Genomic DNA, 20,101 nt, shown 5'->3' on the forward strand with positions numbered 1-20,101 from the left:
GTAAAGCCCTAGATGAGATTTAAAAGAAACAACTGGAAAATCAACTACTCTGTTTTAGTCTTTCAGCTCAAAGTTAAACTTCTCTTCTGTTCCAGCTGTTATTTTATTTTCTCAGCCTGTTTCCAGCATAATTTTTCATTTCAGTAGGTTGTCTGCCCACCTCAGAATGAAATCCGGTCCCCACTGAGGTCAAATAAATAGAGCAGGTGCAGCAACAATGAGTGTAAATAATCATTAGAATGTTCAATTATTTTTTTTATTTTCTGGAGCACGTTGCCACAAATACTCCAGCAGAATTCCAATTCCACTCATCCTACTTTCTATCCTGTTAACCTATCCCAATGAGAATTCAATTTGATCTGATATTCAGATCATTTAAGGCAGAATATACCAGTCACTCTTTGCTGAAGTGAACTCTTAAATAATGGCATTTTACATATTCAATATATATTTAAATAATAACATTATCCAACTTTTCGTATCAAAATAACAATTCTGTGTCTTGTACAAAAGCAAAACATTCAATATTCAATTAACTCAGTATTTTTGTATTTTTACTTTCCTCTTTGCTAAAATCTGTAGACTGAGAGGAATAATAAATTGTATGTTGTGTTTTTCTTACTCATGGATTACTTATCACACAGATGGTCAAGATATTTTGTTTATTTTCTACATAATTTCAATGCCTCATATCTGGCAAGCTCACTTACATGCCAACAGGGCCATTAGCAATCATGATACTTTTTTTTCTAAATCCAAAACAATTAATAATTACTCTCTCAGTTGGATATTAACTACCCAAGCTCTGACACATTGAAATTAAAAAAAATAAATGTTTTACAGCTGTGATCGGCTTTATGTGACAACACCCATGCTGATGAAAAAAAAACCTGTCACTGTATAAACCAAATCTCTGAAGCAGTTTAAATTGTTATTTAAGATTTTTTTTAAAAAATAGATATTAGATTTATTTTTAAAAGCCAGGGAAGCAAAGAATGGTGTTGAATATTGTCACCCAAAGAAATGTCTGAATAAACATATCCACATTTACTTCAAAGTAGATAAGTGATGTTACATCAGTCATAATTTGGTATTGTTGGGCTTACTAAAGATCTGTTACCCAGCAGCAAAGTACTAACTGGTTACTTTACAACAAAAATCTGAAATCAAGCGAAAATGCATGAGAAAACCACAGCAGGTTTGCAGCCAACATTGAGGTGTGATCACCAGTATGAATGATGGTGAATTGGGGAGCCATTGAGGAACAATTTCAGGATGTGGGATGTAAGGTGGGATTGGAGAGTCAGGGTGAGATTGAAGGTTAGGGAAACCTTACCATAGTTGAATTTCCAGCAACCTGCACCCCATTCAGAGGACATTGATATTATAGTACAATTCTGATCATCCAAAATTGGATTCTCCAAAATCCTTAGTTATCGAAAAAAAAATGTGGAGCTGAATTAACTGGGAACCTCGGGCTCCCGGCTCTGGCAGCAGTGCACAGACCTCGGGTCTCTGGTGATGGCAGTAACAGCTGACCTCGGCTCCCAGAGGTGGGAGTAGCGGACATCAGGCTCCCAGTGGCAGCAGCAGGGACCTCAAGCTCCCAGGCTGGAGTGGGACCCTTGGTCTCCCAGCATGAGTGGGGCCTTAGTGGGGAAGTGTCAGTGATCGGCCATGGCCATCACTTTTTTGGTGAGAATTAAACTTTATTTTAATGCTTAAAAAGCCTTCCCTTGTTGTTTGTTGTTTAAACATTGATACACTTGATTTGCTGTTGCAACTGGGTTATTTTTTTTAAATGATTGGTTCTCTGAAAAAATAACTTTTATCCGACATAGGTCCAGTCCCAATCATTTAGGATAATCAGAGTTTTACTGTACAATGGTATTATAATTCAGTGATGATTCCCAGTGACAGGCAGGTCTCAGAAACCTTGTTATCTAAGCAGTGGCTAAATGTGTGATATATGGGTAAAATTACATTATTCCTTATTCATTTGATGTGAAATTAGATCATTAATGTCAAGCATGAATGTGTAGCAGAGTCTCTGATGAGGTGCAATTTGAGCCATGAACTAAAACAAAACCTTGCAGGAGCAGGTTATGGACCAATAAACCTTTGGAAGATAATTCTTGGATCAGCTTCTTCATCAAATGTTTAAATTGAGAACTTTTCTCAATATTCATTATCAGGGCCAGTTCTGTACTGTGGGGAATAAATCATAATGCATGGAAATAATCTTACAGGTTATGTTTCTTTTTTAAAATTCAATTCTACTTAATTGGTTTTATAAAGTGCTGCTTTATCCTCTAATAACTTATTTCACTCTCTTGATGGAACCTCAATGAGTTCTTTGTATAACCAAAGTTTTTGTGTATCCCCAAACCAATGATCATTACACTACAAGCTAAATATTGGACTGTACTGTCATGTTTATTTCAGCACAATGTGGAAGACCAGTAATTATTATTTCTGGTACAAAACACAATAATAATGGTCTGTCACTTCATAAATTCTATTTGTTACTTCCTGTTGTGATTCTTTTGTACAGATGACAAGATTATGACATGAGAAATGCAGATTATAATATCATTCCTAATGAAACACAATTTGCATGTAATGAGTTGAAATTAAATCATAATGTTCTAAACCAGCCATTCTAAGCTTATTTTTTGGCATTGGCCTCCTAAGGACTCTGCACAGTTTATGGGCCCCCTTTCCTTTGAAGCAGTCAAATTTAGTTGGTTTCTTCTGTTCTTCTCTCCTATGGACTCATTAAAAAAAAACAGAAAAAGGATTTTATAATTTCAGTTCATGCGCTGTTTCCACCAGGGGAGCCTTTATGGCCCCGAATGATATTGGCAGTTCTAAACCAGGTCAGTCATTAAACATTTTCAATTCAACTGGGTTTTCATAAATCTACTTGTTTTGCAGTTCTGCTCTTTCAAGGGTCATCCATATATTCACATCAAACACATGTAACTTTTTGCAGAACTCACGAGAGAACTGCTCAATCTAATATTTGCTCTTATTGATCACCATAATCTTAAAATTTATTGTAGTTTATCCATTCGATCAAGTGTTTATGAAGGAATTCATCCAGATGTTCTGGGGAGTTAGGCGCTGCGACAATCGTTAACCCTATGCGTACCGACTACTATCCACAAAAGCTGCTTGGAGGCTAAATGAGGTTCTTGTTTATGACACATTTCAATTTAATCTAATACAAGTTCAGATAAGTTTCAAATGGTCTATTAATTAACACACAAAGGACTTGCAATGATCTTTGTTAACATTCTATGTCTATAAATAACAATGTCTGAAGAAATTATCCATAGTAAAGTTCTAAATGTAAACATTCTAAGAGTAAATCCGTGATAACAAAATGTCAGTGTTAATGGTCGACAAGAAATATGCGACCCTTACTTATCCTACCCTGGTCTATACCGCCATATTTTTCAATGCACACTAATGATCCTGAATTCGTACCCCAAACTTTCACATATGCGTCAACCGTTCTACAATACACAAACTCACCACATATGTGCCGACCAAAGACTCATGCATGTGCACAGGAATCAACATGGCTGTGCACACTATATGCCCCCTGGATGCTGCCTCACCCCAGGATTCCCCCAAACAAGGTAAGTACATATTTTGCCCCTACAGGAGAGAATTTTGCATTCACCAATTCTATTTTTCTGACATCAGGCTCAACCAAGTGCATTGTCTAACCAATGTTAAACCAAGTGCAATATCCAACATTCCACAGCAGCAAAATTTTCAAACATGCAAGTATGGGGGAGATATCATGTGATGATGTAGAGTTAGGATTCATCATCCTAACCCTCCTGACACTCAATTGAAAAAGTGTCAAAAATGAATGTTTCAATCAAATAAACTCAAATCAACACCCTCTAAACTACTCAGCCACCTCAAAGGCATGGGAAAGAAAAAGGATAAAGTTTCTGCTGACCTACCTGAATCACGCAAAGAGAAGCCAGAATGGACACTGAGGCCTGTGATGTCTCTGGAACCAGGAGATTGCATTTCAGCTGTTCTGGGGTGAATGAGCAGCCTCCACTACCACAGTGAGGTGCACCACACCTGGTGGAACAGGATGATGGAACTGAAGAAGCAGCATCTGGAAGTTGGAACAGAAGTTGGGAAGTCCTGTCCAAATCTGTGTCAGAGATAGAGAATTCATCATCAGAAATGTCAGGGAGTGATCAAGATGGTGAAGAGGATGCACTAGAAGGGATAAGTCAAGCTAGAAAATTCACAGCCAAAGTGAGACATGTTGACATACTCAAACAACTTAAGAATGTGAGGAAAGATATGAGGGATATGAAAGATGTCGTAAAGTTGCCAAATGCTTGACTGTGAATGAGTTGTACGGAATACAAGCTTCCATCTCATTAGACCCAGAGATAAATGACAGACACCAGTTGTCACATTTGTGGCCCGAAATGTGAAGTTAATGAAACATTAAACACTAGTTTTATCAGGTAAATTTCCCAGTGGCTTTATTCTCCCGTTTCCTTTGTTCTCTTGCTTGTGTTCTTATCTCTCTCAGACCACGTGACTTCCGGTACATCTCATACATATTCATTATCATGACATCCCTCCTTTAATCAGAAATAAACTTTACCTTCACTTATCAATATCTCTCGGAAACATACAAACATCGTAACTAATGGTAATACTATAACTCAACTACATAAAATTTACTTCCTACATCACTCATACATGCACTTTATGATATAAGATTAAATACTGTCCCAAAATTCTTATTAAAACTATGGCACAAAGTCTTCGTATCGTTTGGGCACTTTCCGGTTTCGTATCGGCCTGCCTGCGATATTGTCGTCGCTTCTCGGTTGTTCACTCTCGGCGTCGGACATACTGCTCGCCACGGCTTCGGGTGTTTCTGGCGCTCTAGTCACTTTATCAGGAGTGCCGATGTGAGAGCCTCTTAATTTGCTGGCTTGAGTTGTCTTTCAGGGTCATGGTATGAAATTGCCCTTCAACAGCCTCTAATGCAGCAGCAATGGTTCCAACTCACTCCCTCTTTCCAGTAGACATCTTCTGAGTTTATCTGATCTGCAGTGCTGTACGACTTGATCCAATAATTGGTTGTCCAAATCAGCTGGCATGTAATTGCATCCAACAGCTATCTGGCGTAGTCTCGTCACGTACTGAGCAATTGTCTGGCCATCTTCTTGTCTCGTTCTCCGAAACAAATGGCGTTGAAATGTAGCATTCGGTGTCACTACATAGTGTGTATTTAATGCATCTACCGCTTTCCGGTACTCATCCTTTCTTCCAGTATTCAAAAGTGTCTTAAATGTTTCCCGAACTGCGGGTCCAGCAGTGAAAAGAAGTAACACCCTTCTCTGCACTTTTTGTTCAACTGTACCGGTATCTAGAAATAGGCCACGACTGTCGGCGTAGGATTCAAATTCTTCCAGCCATGCCTTCCACTTCACACTTACAGTGCTTGCATCACCAGTCGGGTCAAAATGAGCAATTCCACTATGTGTTAGAAAGTCACTGTCTGCACCAGCCATGAGGAAATATTTCAGCCCCAAAAGTACTGAGTCACAGAGAAAATTCTTATCACCTTGAAGTTGTCTGTAATCCTCTGTAATCTTGTTTAGTCTTTAATTTTCTTCAAGCTTCTTTCATCCTCGTCGCCAATGTCACATTTGTGGCCCGAAATGTGAAGTTAATGAAACATTAAACAGTAGTTTTATCAGGTAAACTTCCCAGTGGCTTTATTCTCCCATTTCCTTTGTTCTCTTGCTTGTGTTCTTATCTCTCTCATACCATGTGACTTCCGGTACATCTCGTACATATTCATTATCATGACACCAGTGTTTTCCCAAATCCAAAGAACAAACTCTTGTTTACAATTAGTCGATTTGGTATGTGGCTATCAACAAATCCCAGTCCACCTAGATGATATTGGCAAGATGGCTATTATCACCCCCTTCTGACTTTTTTGAATTGCTCCACTTGCCTTTTGGTCTCAAGAGTGCGGTGCAAACCTTTCAGCGCTTGATAGATGTGGTGGGAAGAGATTTGGACTTTGTGTTTATCTACTTGGATGACATACTCATCACAAGCAAGGACCATGGGGAGCACAAGGACCATCTCCGTAGACTTATCACTCACCTGTCAGAGTTTGGACTCCTGGTCAACGTGGCAAAGTGCCAATTCGGAAAAAAACTCCATGCAGGTCTTGTGCCACACTATCACCGCAAATTGGGTAGCACCATCGGCATAGAAGGTAGCAGCCATACGCTAGTTCACCCGCCCCGACACCCTCAAAGGCCTCCATGAATTCACCGAATGGTTAACTTCTACAACAGATTCATCCTAGGGGTGGACCGCATCATGAGACCACTGTTTACTATTATATCAGCCAAAAGCAAGACCCTAGCATGGATGGAGGAGGCTAACACAGCTTTTACCATGACGAAGATTGCCCTGGCCAACGCTACCTTGCTGGTTCATCCCAGATCTGATATACCCATGGGATTTACCATTGATGCATCAACAACAGCCATTGGGGGCATCCTTGAGTAATCCTTCGAAGGTCAATAGAGCCTGCTGGCCTTTTTAAGCCACCACCTGCGCCCTCCTGAACTTAAATACAGCACATTTGATAGGGAGCTCTTGGCTCTCTACCTGGCCATCAGGCTCTTTTGGTATTTTCTGGAAGTCAGGCTGTTCACGGCTTTTACGGACCACAAGCCTTTGCCATGGCCAAGGACCCCTGGTCAGTGCACCAACAATGCCACCTATCCTATATATCGGAGTGCACCCCCGACTTCCAGCACCTCTCCAGCAAAGTCAACGTCATGGCCGACACACTCTCCCAGCCTGCCATCCAGTCCTTATCCCCCGGGTTGGACTTCTCCCAGCTGGCGTAGGCCCATAAAGAGGATGAAGAGACACAGGCCTTCCATATAGCCATCACCGGCCGCCAATTTGAAGACTTCAGCCTGCTGGACAGCCTGACACATTCCTGTGCAATGTCTCCACTGGCACAGCGCATCCAGTAGTGCCACAGCAATGGAGGCACCAAGTTTTCAAAGCTGTTCACAACCTTGCACACCCATCCATAAAAACCACAGCCCATATGGTAGTGGAAAAGTTAGTGTGGCATGGCTTAAGAATACAAGTCATGCAGATGGCTCACAATTGCACCCAGTCTTAGGCATCCAAAGTCCACCAGCATGTTAAAACCCCAGTCCAACAGTTCGACCCTCCGAAGAGGCGGTCCGAGCATATACATGTCGACATCATGAGCCCGCTGCCCATCTACTGAGACACCCAGTACCTCTTCACAGTAATAGACTGCACCTTGAGATGGCCGGAAGCGATTCTTTTAAAGGACCCTTCAACAGATTCCTGCGTCAGGGCACTGCTCATGCATTGGATCGCTAGGTTTGGGGTACAAACCCCCATAACCACCAACAAAGGGGTGCAGTTTACATCAGCACTGTGGACACAGCTCTCAATGCTCCTGGGCATTAAGCTGCACCACACCACTGCTTATCACCCCGAAGCCAACAGACTCGTAGAGCATTCCTATCGCCACATGAAGTCAGCACTCATGACCCATTTAAATGGCCCTAATTGGGTAGATGAGCTCCCCGGGGCCCTACTGGGCATCAGGATCGACCTAAAGAGGATTTACAGGCATCCTCAGTGGTATTGGTTTATGGCACCCATTTAGGCCGGGTTGTGTGGCAGCACACATCGCAACGTAGGTGAACCGGCTCCATGTTTTACTTCCCTCATGGGCAGAGGGGTCGCACACATGCACTCAGCTGTGTTGTCATGTCACCACCAATGCAGAGGCGGGACTTGACGGCCACATTATAAGGCACAGCGTGGGCTTTTTCAAATAAACCATTGGAAACTAAACTGAATCCAGCGTGTAGTCTCTGTTCTCATTCGCCCCCTCGTAGCTACCGCTACACTATCTTTGAATACTCTTTTTTCTTATTATCAAATTAAAGACTTATTGTTGGATAATTTTTGGCATACTTTATGACTACCCAGACAGTCTAAATTTGAAAATTTACTTACTGAAGGTGGCAAAAAAGGATTTATATCTGAGATGTATGTTTTATTGCCGAATAAAATGCTTAAGCTGGATGTTCTACCGTGTGGAAGGTCTGAGTGTGGTCTAGTCATCTGCCCTGGAGATCAAAGAGCAGGGAGTGGACCCTGAGAAAATCTGCACTGAGCAGTGGTTTGTCCACCAAAGTGAGGGTGAAGGACCACTGGAACATGCTGTCACTGAAATGTACAGGAATCCATCCCCCCCCCCCCCACAAAGGTTCGGATAGCAGTGTTATTGACACTTCAAAGGGAAGGTCCGTGTAGTCTCGTGCACATCTCGAGCACCAGAGGGGGTATGACGTTAATCTCTACCCATGTCCACCAGGAACTTGCCTGTGATGTTGTCTCAGACTTGGAGAAGGCTATTTGGTTGACCAGCTGCCACAGCCTCTAACAGAGGGTGGCCACATGTTTCCTAGGAACAAACATGATTGGCGGCATTTGTGGGCGGAGGCCCAGCAATGGTGGTGATAGAAACATCATTTGGGATCAGACCCCTCCATTCTCTGATGGGGTGGAAGCTGCTCATGTGGTGGACTAGACCTGGGCGTTGTTTCGGTGTTGGCCACAAAACATGGTTGATGGAGTCTATGGCTTTGCATATGGAATGGTATGCACTGCAACTTTCCGTGGATCGCTGAAGTGCATGTCGGCCAAGAGGAGCCTGATGTCCTCGGGCATCTACTTGAGTAACACTTGCTTGAACATGAGGCAGGGCTTGTGCCCTTCCACCAGCGTGAGCATCTTGTCCATGAGGGCAGAGGGAGTCCAATCGCCTAGGCCATTCAAGCGCAGGCGCCTGGCTGCTCGTTCATGCCAGGAGAGTCCGTACAGGCTAATGAGAAAGTTTTTCAGAGCCATGTATTTACCTTCCTCTGGCGATGCTTGAATGAGGTATTCAACTTGTGAGGCAGCTTCCTGGTCGAGCGAGCTGATGACGTAGAAGTATCCCGCTGAATTGGAGGTTATCTGTTTGATCTGGAACTGGGCCTCCACTTGGGCCAAACCAAGTGTGGGGCCTGTTAATCCAGAAAGTCGGCAGCTTCAATGCCATGGCACCTGCGGGTGCTTAATCCATTGTTCCAAGTCTTCAGGATGTGGAGACACATCAGGGTTGTGAGCAAGTGCAGTGCAGGATGTGAGCTCTGGTATCACAGCTGACTTTATTTGAATCTCGTGCTGCAGCCTTTAAGCTCTGTTCTGTTCCGCCCCCAACATCCCAACACTTGCATCCCAATGTCGCAAGCACATTCGCAACCTTCCAGCCTGGACCGGAAGAGATGGTCCCGCCCCACCATCCTTGCCGCAGCTGGCCCGCTGACTGCACATGACAAGCAGGGCTGGTTCATGGCTACAAGAATGTGTGTCGTCACACAGCCATAGTAACAAGTTAACAGCTTCTCTGCAATACTGGAATAACAAGAATGCCTCTGTATGATTCCCATTTATTAAGTCACCACCTTCAACACTAACAGTACCAAATAAGCTCATCTCTAAACTGCAAGATCTAGGTTTCAGTACCCCATTCCTTAACTGGATCCTCAACTACTGACTGCAGACTGTAAGAAGTAAGAATTGATGATTACTGTTAGCAGTAAGAATTGATGATCACACGTCCTCCGCAATAATCCTTAACATCTTCTTCATGAAGATCTTGCCCACTCAATCCTTCATTATACTCCACATTCACACATTACTTGGTGGCCAAATACTACTACTGCTTGCAGATAACACCACCGTCAAAAACTGGATCTCAACCAACAGTGAAATGAAATGCAGGAAGGAGATAGAGAGTCTGTTGTCATGGCCTCAACAAACCCGCCCCCCACCCCACCTGCCCCCTCAATATCACCAAAATGATGGAGCTGGTCATTGACCTCAGGAAAGGGAGGGGAACACATTCCAATTTACATAAAAGGTGCTATTTGAAGCTATGACAAGAAAGAGCACTGATAAAGTCAGTTTTTCTCCGAAGCCTGAGAAAATGAAGCAAGTCCCTGATGTCACATACCGATTTTTACAGATGACCACAGAATGCATCCAGTCTGGATATATGACAACTTCATATGGGTACTGCTCCATCTTAAGACTGCAAGAAACTGCAGAATCAAACACAGCTCAAGACATCATGCAAGCAAGCTTCCTCTCTATGGACTCCACCTGTACTTCCTATATTGTATATAATATACCCAGTGTATTGAAATGGCACCCCCTCTCCCCACAGTCATACTCTCTCCTCACCCATTCCCTTCCATCGGACAGAGGTACCTCTGCTTGAAAACATGAACATCCAGATTAAAGGACAATTTCTTTCCAGCTGTTATTAAATAGACATCATGGGCAAAAGATTGCACCCTTGCACTATTTAACTGTGTTTTAAACAATATCCTGCTCTTTGTCTTATGACACTATGGCCTGCTCTTTTGAGATAATGAAATATTATGCTCTTCACTTCTGTTTGTTATTGTGCAACATGCTGGATTTAAATATGCATTGACTGAGCTGGGCTGCATGCAAGACATATCTCAATATATGTGGCAATAAAAAAAATACATTTAATTCAAAGTCTTCTAATGTGCACTTGTCCACTCCTCTTCACAGATGATCAATCAAGACTCAGTATTCAATATCTTTCCCACCCAGCCTTCATAGAGAGCCATGATCTTGTCTGCACTTATGGAAGACAAATCACAATGCAAAAGTTGCTTCCATTAATGAGTTCACATTCTCATCACGTAAAATCATAGGCTCACACTGTGGCTAGTATGCGCTGTACAGAAGCACACTTCTTTGATTTCTCAGGATAACTTTAGTGTGCATCTGCAAAAATCCTTTATCTCAAAGCATGCATTAAACCAGTTATTGATGTTTTCTCCTCCATAACAGCAGAATTAATAATTTCTCCTTCAACCCATGGGCAAAGATAGGCCAGCCAACAGAATTTATTTCTGAGGCAGATTTCCCCATTGTACAGACACACATAAGTCCTTTTTACTCAGAAATCCTGCTATACTGCCATAAAGACCTGATATTAATCTGGCTTTGCTTGTTTACACTGAATCAAACAATGCCGGCATGATGCTGGGCTAGTGTGTCATTTTACACAGCAAGCTGGCATTCTGGGAGTAAAAGAGGCAGAACTTGTGGTGTCGAGTGTGACATATAACATAAACATCCTTTCCCATCCTGCTCCTGGCTTGCGGCTCACCCTTTTCACACAGACGTCAATTCAGTGCAGTGACTACCTCCACTGCCGGCTTAAAGGCAGGGCTATAATGACTCCCACCACCCCCCACCCCCCCACCGCCATTCCGTATTTGTCCCTTTTACGCAGAAGGCATGGCTCAATAAAGGTGCAATATTCCTGCCTTGAAATTGCTATGTAAAGGGATTATAGACTGCACACATATCCCTACAGAGACTTCCTGCTGGACTGAGGCATTGGAGGGAATCTCTGATGCTTTTGAATAATGTAAATTGCTCCTGTTGATGTAGTGATTCATCAGCCTCTCAATGGCCATCTCAGTAAATCTTGGAGCATGCTCCCTGCCTTGTTTTATAGCTCCAATAGCTGGAACAGTGGTGCTGTGTTGTGCGTGTGTGCCTTATGAGTTAGCTGATGATTTCTTGGCTGTGGATCAAAACACTGGCATCGGCAAGAAATGAACCAGAGCTTTTCAGCAACACCCACTGATGTTGAAACAGTGTGGCATTGCACAATGGAGCCCCCCAAAGCCGTGTTTTGAATAACATTGCAATCCTTTCAGAGCCCTTTTAGAGAGCAGCGTGGAGACCCACAGAAACATTTTAATGCCGCCAAAACAAAACAGGCCCTGCAAATTTCTCAGCCCTTATTTCAAATTAAAGTAGTTCTGCAGATGGGAAGAAATTAGGTACACTAAACATTTTCTCTGCCAAATACTGAAACAAATTTTAGGTTGATTTGGTTCATAAAGGCCGAGCCTGTGTCAACTTTAAAACTTTAAAGCTTTCAAATGCTAATCCCTGGGCAATGAATGATCAAATTATTATTAACAGTCATTATTCTTTATCATTAGTATATTTGTTTCTCAAGGTGGTGTCTTTATATGATGACACCACTAAACTATGAGAGAAAATAGTGCATCACCCTTTTGATCAGAATTCTATATGCATTACTACATTATTTCTTTCAAAATGTATTGAAAAAAGAATTGACACTTTTCAGGCTCTTCAGTTTGATTGTTATAATTTGGGTTCAATATGGTTATCAGCTAACTGAGTACCTGGTGAGAGAGACAGCCAGTAATCTAGTTTACTCATTCCTCAGCACACATTACTTTGAGAATAAAAATCATGTTGGTGGCACTTAAACATTCAGGCAGCACAGATGGCATAGCGGTTAGTTAGTACAACACCTTTACAGCGGCAGCGATTGAGACTGGGGTTCGAATCCTGCACTGTCTGTAAGGAGTTCTGTACATTCTCCCTCGGTCTGTGTTGGTTTTCCCTGGCTGCTCCAGTTTCCTCCCATTGTTCGAAACGTACCAAGAGTGCAGGTTAATTTGGTGTAAATTGGGCGGCACAGGCTCATGGGCCATAATGCCCTGTTACAGTGTTGTACGTCTAATTTTTTTTTTACAAACTGTGCTTAGTTTGCTTATTTGCTAAGTTATTTAATCTTGGTCATAATAACTGAACTGCTCCGCACTGATTGGAGCTAATCAACTTGAAACAAACCCACAGTTCAGCTTCTTCCACCTGTCCAATCACTACATGAACGAAATCACAAATTAATCACCTCCGATTTTAAGCACCAGTTTGGGAGTAATAATGAACCACTGATTATCTGACAAGAGCCACACTTAGGAGAAAAATATGCCAGATGCCTGAAATTACATCTTTCAGAAATCTGCCAATTCAAAATGAGAACATACACATTGAAGATTGAACGCTCTAATGATCTGAAGCTGCAGGTGACACAGGAAGGGCCACATGTGACCTTTAGAATCAGCATTGGTCACAATAACCCAATGAATGAATTGTATTCATGCCCTTGCAGGACGATTACCACTGGATATTTGTGGAGCCATGTCTCACTAAGACAAAAGGAACCAATGGATGCCTGACATGCTGTACATAATCACACCACTGCAGAAAAAATTTAAAAAAAACATCAACTTCCCTATGGCATCCACAAGGATCCAGCCCCACAAATGAAAAATGGGGTGGACAATATGCACACTCTTCAATATGGGTCTGTTCTTCTGAGTCTTTGATGAATCATAGTCCTCTGTGTTCTTGGGCTGTACTCAGATGAAGACTCTCCTCATAAACCATCTCACTAAATACAGTTAATCTCTTGCCTGACTATCACCAACTGAAGTTAAATGTTTCTCTAATACAATGAATATCCCAAACTTAATATCTTTCAGCCATGCAGTCCCAGAATCTGGGAGTCCTCACTGCTCCATATTCCCAAAGAACCCACCACCTCTCCAGTCTAAAGGATGCCCTTCATAAGCAATTGGGGATTGGGTTTTCTTTGGAGAGTGTGCAGTTATAAAGTGACCAATTCACAGGCAGATTCTTTTACACTGCACAATTATTTCAAGAAAGAGAATGCTGCAAATAGGAAAGATTAATAGGATATTTATGGATTTATGCCTTTTACAGGGAAATCTTCAGTACGGATCTCAGCAACCATACTAACAGTTGGGAAGATGGCCACCTCCTGAACACTGCTCAAACAATGAGTGTGAGAGCCCCAGCTCTCCGCCAAGTTAGCTGATGGTCTTACAGTACATTACAGTACAGAAACAGGAAACTTTGTTTGCCCCTTTTAGTCTGCACCGAACCATTTTTTTTTTGCCTAGTCCCACTGACATGAACTCAGTCCATGACTTGGGCAATCACAGCCTGAAAATCAAAGAGAAGATTTGATCGGTTAGCATAGGTGAGCACAATGGTTAATAGAGCAGCTAGAGTAATGGCTATTACAGCGCTAGTGACCCAGGTTCGAATCCACCATTGTCTGTAAGGCATTTGTACGTTCTTCCTGTAACTACATTAGATTTCTCCAAATATTCCATTTTCCACCACATTCCAAAGACATTTGGGGATACTAGGGTAATTGATCACATGGGTATCCATGTAGGCTGGAAGAGCTAGTTACCATGCTGTATCACCAAATTAAGAAAAAAAATATAAATAATTGAGAATAAAAATGATGTTGGTACTATCAATGGCTACTATCTTACTTGATTTGAAGAATTCAGGTTGGAAACTTTAACATCAAAATAAAATTGCCACCCACAATTTCCTTGAATAAAAATAATAATGGAATGGCATCCACCATTACATTTTAATATGTGCCGCTATTGAGAGAAGGTTTGTATTGTGAGTGCCAATTCATGAGTGCTCTGCTTGGTCACAGTCACTAGCTTCTGCCCATGAAATGTCCAGTCAGCTGAGGCAAGCTAACAGGCATGAAGTATTATTTTTGACATTGATAATGTATGATACAATGTACATATGCACCAAAATTCAGACTTACTGCAGTCGATCATAAACTTTATAAAAGCAGGGGTGGTGTCACCTAGTGAGGTAACTCAAGGTGTCACTTTCCCCACCCCCCGCCCCATGGATCTCCTCCAGTACCAGACCATACAGAATCCTTAGTAATGTTTTTTGTTCTAATGTTACTCACAAGCGGCAATTCCCTTATTTCACTGAATAATAGTGAGATAAACAACTAGCAACATTAAAATGACACCTTTACATTGCAGTATCATGTGCACAGCCTAAATGTATTTACATAGTTTGATGTGGGTAAAGGAAAAATTCGAGACAAAACAATAGAATCCAAAATAAAAATGTTTAATTACTACTTCATTCCCAAAAAAAAGTTATTGATATAGGTTCACAAATACTAATTACTACAATATTGTAGCTAAAACACCAGAAAATTTGACAAAAGCAGTGACTATAAAAACACTAGCAGCAACAAAAACAACAGCTCATGCATGTAGCGCGGGGGAGATGAAACCAAGTGAATCGAAGTGTCATTGTAATTGGGTAATAATGACAACTCTGAATGGAGCACGTCAGAAGGTTCAAAAAGTCAATGAGCATCGAGTTTTAGCCTTGTAGGTATATTGATAAATGTAAACTGGGCTTAAGAAAAATGTTTTTGTTTTTTTAACTAATTACAGGGATTTTTTAAAATAAAAATATTAAATTTCTGCTGAAACACTGCACAAAAATTTTATAGACAGTTATTTTGGTGTCACCCAGTGCGGACTGCACCCTCCACACCCCTGTAGTGACGCCAGTGTGTAAAAGAACAGTGTGGCAAAATGTACACTCAACTGAAATAAAAAAAAAGAGACAAAGAATAAAAAGGATAGATAAGAAATATTTACAGTTATCATAGCTCAAGAAATAAAGTGATGTTGCTATATTGCAGACAGTCCTGCTGCAGTGTGTGGTGAAACCACTATTGTACATAAATAACATAACATTTCCTGGTTGTCCCTGTTCTCACTGGCCGGCTCACGATTCCTCCCTTTTCTTCCCCATAAAGTCTGCCTCCAGTTCGAGTCCAGATCAGTGTGAGTGACCTACACAGGGATACTGTTGTTCTCTTGCAAATAAAAGCCTTCATTTTTAGCAATTTCAGTCTTTGTGTAATTGATTGTGTTATTGATTAATATAACAAAGGGAGGTTCAACCGCCTGATACTATTGCAAAGTAACTATTTTTGATTCTAGAGGTCTGTTCTTCAGCTTTGCCTTTTAAAAATATTAAATTTAGACATTCATCAGGGTAACAGGCTCTTTTGTCCCACAAGCCCATGCCACTCAATTACACCCAATAGACCTGCAACCCCTGTACGTTTTGAAGGGTAGGAGGAAAGCAGAGCACCTGGAGGAAACTCTTACGTAAAGCACCGGATTTGAACCCCAGTTCCTGGACTTTAACAGTGTTGTGCTAACTGCTACACTAATTGTGTTGCCCTTCTTGAAGCAGATATCTGTAATGGATGGGAAGATGGAGCCGATTGTGGACTTAGCTATGTTTGCTACCTTCTGGAGACTTTTAAATGACAGGACATTGGAATTCCCAAACCAGGCTATGATACAATCAATGATACAATCCACAAAATACCTATAGATGTTTGTTAGAGTATTCCACAATCTGCCAAATCTCCTTAGACCATTAATTTTAAAAAAACAGGAAGATTCAGAGAATTGGAAAGAGCTACTGTTAACTTTAATAGGGAGAGTAAACTGTATTGGTGTGCCTCCTTTTCGCTTACCACAATGTGCTGGCTCCAGGAGATCTTCTGAAATTTAGCCTCCCAAGAACCTAAACCTCTCCACCTCCATCCCATTATTGTTAATATGTATAAGGTCCCTCAGTCTCTCCTTCCAAATAACAAATGTATGTGTAGACTAATGTTTCAATGGCAATATGCCCACATAACATGTGATCATGGAGAAAATGTCTTTGCTGGAACTCAACACACATCTCTGCAAGTGGATTTTGGACTTCCTAATGGAAAAACCACTGTCTGTCTAGAATGGTGGCAGATTGTTGAGCACCATCCTGCTGAGCACTGCCACATGTCAGTGCTGTGTGCTCAGTCCAATCCTGTTCTTGCTACTGACCCTGGACTGCTCCACCAGATGCTGCTCTAACAGAGTTATCAAGTTTACAAATGACACAGCAGTAGTTGGCCTCATCAGCAACAACATTGAGACCAACTAAAGAGACGGAACATCTCATCTTATGGTGCAAAAATAACAACCTGAATTTCAGATTCAGATTTATTGTCAGAATACATATATGACATTATATACAATACGAAGATTTTTGTTTCTTGCAGGTGAGGCAGAATTAACACTTATTGGTAGAGTACAAAAAAATCTGTGCTCATTTAACCAAATAAAAAATTATAAAAAGATAACAAATGTAAACAAACTGACTGTGCAATATAGAGATTTTTTTAATCAATGAAGTGCACAAGAGTCCTTACATGAGTGGCTAATTAAGTTTGTTGTTGAGGAGTCTGATGGAGGAGGGGTAGCGAACCTGGTGGTGTGAATTTTGTGGCACCTATACCTCTTTCCTGAGAGCAGCAGTGAAAATAGAGTGTGTGCTGGATGGTGTAGATCAGTGATGATTGCTGCTGCTCTCCAACTGCAGTGCTCCCTGCGTATGTTCTCGAAAGTGAGGAGGGTTTTGCCTGTGATGTGTTGGGCTGTGTCCATGACCATTTGGAGAGCTTTACGTTCAGGATTTGCTTTCTTCATGATGCCATTAGTGTGGGGTCCAGGAAAAATCCTCCAAGACATTGACTCCCAAGAACTTAAATTTGCTCACCTTCTCCACCTCTGATCCCCCAGTGATCACTGGATCATATAACTCTCATTTATTCTCCTAAAGAGGACAATCAGCTCCTTGTTTTTTTTGTGACATTGAGTGCAAGGTTGATGTTGGTGCACTATTTGGCTAAATTTTCAATCTCCCTCCTGTATGTTGTCTCATAACCTTTCTTTATACAATTTACCACCGTGGTATCATTGGCAAATTTGTAGATATTGTTGCTGTTGCTGTTGTCCTGAGCCACACATTCGTAGATGTAAAGTGAGTAGAGCAGGGGGCTAAGAACACAGCACTGTGGCGCTCTGGTACTGATGGAGATTGTGGAGATGTTCTTACCAATCCTTACTGATTGCTGTCTGGAGGTGAGGACATCTATAATCCAATTACACAGTGGAGTGCTAACTCCCAGATCTTGGAATTTATTGATCAGTTTTGAGGGGGTGATGGAGTTAAATGCCAAACTGCAGTTGATAAAGTACATCCTGATGTATGCATCTCTACAGTCCACGTATTCCTGGGCTTTGTGTAGAGACAGTGAGTTTGCTACAAGAGGCAAATTGGATTTTATCGCTTTCGCTGCTCAGACAGGGGCTAATATGCTTCGGCATCAGCCTTTCAAAACACTTCATCACTGTTGATGTGAGTGCTACTGGTCGATAGTCCAGTTACAACATGGACAAGACAAAGGAGATGATTGTGGACAGGAGGACTAGGGATAACCACCCTTCACTACATATCAATAACTCTGTTGTGGAGAGCACTAGGTTCCTTGGAGTCCACTTAAGTAGTGACCTTTTGTGGACAGGAGGACTAGGGATAACCACCCTTCACTACATATCAATAACTCTGTTGTGGAGAGCACTAGGTTCCTTGGAGTCCACTTAAGTAGTGACCTTTTGTGGACAAACACCAGGTCATTGATGACTGCACTTCCTGAGAAGACTGAGGTGAACAATTCTACTAGATACCACCCTTTCACTTTTCTACAGAAGCTCTGTTGAGCATGTTCTAGCCGATGACATCATATTGTGGTACAGTTGCTATAGAGCATTGGATCGGAGGACAATTCACAGGACCATGAGAGCAGCAGAGAGGATCTCTGGGTTCTACTTCTACTCAGTCGATGTGATCTAGCAGGTTCGTTACTTGGAGAGGGCTTACAAAATTGTTAAGGACCCCTACCGACCCACTCAAAGGATCTTCGGCAAGAAACATTCCTTCTGATCAGAAGGAATCAGTTGTCGGTGTTCAATGAGCAACAAATCTCTTTCTGAAAACAAACAAGGACCTTTCTGAGCTGTAACAATTTACCTTTCAAGCACCAAAGCCTGGTAAAAATACATAAATATTAAATTCTGTGCACTGTATAAGAATTGCCTGCAACCAATGAACTTGAAGGAATGAGAAGTGAGATTGGACTGTGAATCAAATAACTTTTCTGAACTTACACACACATTACATACAGGTGTGCTTAGAATTAGAAGGGGGTTAAGTTAATAGCAATAAGTTAAAGTTTGATCCTGTTTTCATGTTTAAAGATAATTAAAAGCAACTTTTGTTTAAGTAAACATTTGTCTTGGTGAATTTCTATTGCTGCTGGGATTTGGGGTCCTCTGGGCCCATAATATTATGAGCCAAACATTGATACAGTGCCAGTAACCAAGTTACAGTATACAGTGGTGTATCACCACATTGTGCAATAAACATCAAAGCTAGAGGCCACATCCTAATGTAATTATTCTTAGTATCTTCAAATCTCGGTTTATTAGGAAATGAGTCATTCAATATTCTTGGAGTGAAATTCAACATCCACAGGGCAATCTAATAGATTTCAATTCAGTATACAACTCAATTATTTTGGTTTTTGACAAACAAACGGTACAGGAGCTGGAATTCTGAAAAAAAAAACCCAAAGATTTGATGCAGGAGCTCAGCAGGTCTGACAGCATCTAAAGATAGAAATTGTCCGTCAACCTTTTAGGGTTAGCTAGTAGGTAGGAGTGATAAGCGGAGAAAATAAATTGTGGGAGGGGCCAAATATAATAGGACAGAACATGTGAGGGATAGAAAAATAGAGAAAGGGAGACACAATGAGGAAGTGGTTGGCGGAGAAAGTAAAATTCGACCTGTTTGACTTTTACAAATTATCCTCAGTACATTTTACATTTATGAGTACATCAGATTGCATTTTTGTGTACCATATAATTCTTCTGTAGCTTTCTACTCAGAATGGTTTTATTATTCCTTATATTTTACTAAAACAAAGTTCAATTTAATGAAAATTCCTTTACTGCAGAAATATTGTTTACCTCCCAATTTTAATGTTGGGCAATAAATACACAGATGCTTTGATAAATTAACACTGTAGTTTAAAGACAAAATCACCCTATGGTGCTATTAATCAATTTTATGAAACTGGAAAATATCATTCATTTATTATTTACAGAAAAAAACAATAATGATAATCAGTCTTCTGATTTTAATACAGATATAGAAAAAAATCTTCAGTGGCATACATTTGACATGCAATACAATCGTTACTCTGTTATTTTCCACTCCCAAAATTTAATTCCAGTGAGTCACTCACAAA

The sequence above is a fragment of the Narcine bancroftii genome, chromosome 7 (genome assembly GCF_036971445.1).
Source record: "Narcine bancroftii isolate sNarBan1 chromosome 7, sNarBan1.hap1, whole genome shotgun sequence".
NCBI classification, from domain to species: domain Eukaryota; kingdom Metazoa; phylum Chordata; class Chondrichthyes; order Torpediniformes; family Narcinidae; genus Narcine; species Narcine bancroftii.